General features: G+C 44.5%; 1 long non-coding RNA gene across 3 annotated transcripts in view; it reads right to left on the bottom strand.

The window, feature by feature from the left end:
• Nucleotides 1–1953: 1953 nt before the first annotated feature.
• The window catches only part of LOC116448341, a 13788-nt gene continuing 13357 nt past the window's right edge, over nt 1954–2384 (bottom strand). For all 3 annotated transcript variants that reach the window (XR_004241899.1, XR_004241897.1, XR_004241898.1), the window contains one exon: nt 1954–2384. This exon is cut by the window's right edge and continues 1141 nt beyond it. This is a non-coding gene — a long non-coding RNA (uncharacterized LOC116448341).

The raw sequence follows: 2384 nt of genomic DNA, 5'->3' as shown, positions 1-2384 counted from the left end.
AATATTTTATTTTGATATTTCTCTTAACTGTTTGGTTGTTGGCTACTTCTTGGGGTTTGGAGGAGTTTGCTGGGTAGAAAAACTGTCTGAATAATAGAATCAAGACTAATAAAGCAAAGCTACAGCCTCTACATTAAGAACCACTTTCCCCAAAGAGAAGCTACTTGCTGTCAAGATTGAGAAGCCTTGACCTTACCTTTCTGTGTCCTCCCCAGCAACATCCCACTGGACTTGCTAAATATCACCAGTACAACAGCCCTGGTGCTGCCCCAAGGACAGGAGGCTTAACTGACCCACCAGCAATCCAGTAAACAAAAGCAGCCGGTAAACAAAATGTTGCGGAATTATTTTCCAAAATCATCCAGAACACCAGATTTATTGAATACTATGTAAAAAGCTTGCTGTTCACTTATTACTCAATATAAAATAACAGTGGGGGGAAAATTGGGAACAATTATGATGTAGGGTATGACAACTAATTTGAACAGCAATAATGACTGCCTAATTATAAACATGGTTACAACAACTTCTTATGTCTGCCTACAAAAAAGTTAAATTTTAATCTAAAACCATGGCTTTAACAGACAGCAATTCTGCAGTGTGTTCACATGGCACATGTGCAAATGGTGCCATCCTGCAATAAAGACACTTGTGATGGCTTGTGGCTGCTCTGCCAAATAGGGACTATTTGTATGGACATAAACTGTATAAAACAAATGTGGTATTCACCTGCTTCACATCATTTTAGGATTGTTGCTCTTCCAAGATTTCCCCTTGAAAAAATTAGTCACTGTGGTTTCTACAGGGCCAAAACCCCTGCCCTTGCTATGAGATCCTCATATGGAACCTCCAAGGACACCACGCTCCACAGAAGCAAAGCAGCTGTTGGGCCTCTGATCCACCAATGGTGTGACAGTGACAAAGTGTGAGCCACACTCCCCAAAATGCTGCCCAACACAGCACATATGTTCACTTTATCAGTCTAAAACTTTTCTGTAGTGTTATGTCCCAACAGAGCCCATTCCTTGATGGCCTCAAAGGGATTCCATTTTCTTCTGCATCCCTGGTGCCCCCAAAAGGACACAAATGATCTCTCACCCTTGATCCCTGGGGACATCAATCCAGCTGCCATCCTCTGAGCAGGCAGCATTGGACCTTAAAACACATATGCATCCACTTCTTCACCCACTGTGAAAGCCCATGGATCAGCACTTACCTGGAGAGCAGGGGGTCCAGGGTTGACCTCTTTCTTTAAAACTCCAGCGGCATAGATAATGAAGGTGGCGGGGGGAGCAGCAAGATATCCGAGAGCTGGCAGGTAGGAAAGCACAAGCAGGGGAGAATAGGAGACTCAACAGCACTGAGGACCTCAGATAACTTACATTAGACAGTGTCAGAGACAATGCTGGAGGAATGCTGGGAGTCCCAGATCCTCTTACACATGCTCTCAGAGTCATAGCTGCTCAGTGCTTGGATAAGGCACAGGGATAAAGCCCACCTCTGCTGTGTACACGTACCCCAGAAATATTCACTGGCTGTGGAAAAAATAAAAATTATTTTTGAGGTGTTTGTATGGGCTTTCAAGTAGGATCCCCACCTGCATTTTTATTTTGATTTGTGTTTATACCAAACCTTCCCTCCACACTCCCTGTTGACATCCCATCGAACACAGTCAGATTCATGAATGTTTTCTGTGCCTTTAGAGCAGCCATAGAGCCATGCCCAAGGTGTACCAGCGATGCTGGGATAACATTGCCACTCAGAGCTTCAGAAACAGCTCACACCAGTTTCAAGCACATCTGTGCAGGAAACTTGTGCTAAGCACTTTCTTAGGAACTAGTCTGAAATACATGGAAGGAATTCCCATGGGATTGATGATTCGAGCTCTCTCTCCCCACTTCCTACTCAAAGACTTCTGACCTCACCTTCAATAATGAAAAGAAGCACACCATAGACAAGAATGAAAGATATTTATTATTTATTTGAAGAACATAAACAATTTTTCCCATGGAAATAAGAAAATTACACGTGAGATATGCTGGTCACATCACTTATTAGGAGACTGCCTAACAACCTCAGGGAGGAATGGGGCTGTGCCTCGTGAGGGAAGGGAGCACCAGAAGCACCTCATGAGCACACACCCATGTCCCTGCAAGAACCACTTCTAGAAAGCAAAGAGGCAGCTAAGGGCAAACCCCAAAATAACCACTGATGATCCTCTGTGATCATTCATAAGTCTCGAGTTCTTCCCAAAGGCAGGTATCACATCCCACCCACCAGCTGGAAAAGTGGAGCAGGGAGAGAAGGCCTCTTACCGAAACCACTGGGACCTGCAACAGCTCTTCATCCTCCAGCTTGCCTCCTCTTCCAAAAGGCACGTGCCT

This window comes from Corvus moneduloides, chromosome 9 (assembly GCF_009650955.1).
Source record: "Corvus moneduloides isolate bCorMon1 chromosome 9, bCorMon1.pri, whole genome shotgun sequence".
Lineage (NCBI taxonomy): Eukaryota > Metazoa > Chordata > Aves > Passeriformes > Corvidae > Corvus > Corvus moneduloides.
This window is presented reverse-complemented; position numbering and strand designations above follow the sequence as displayed.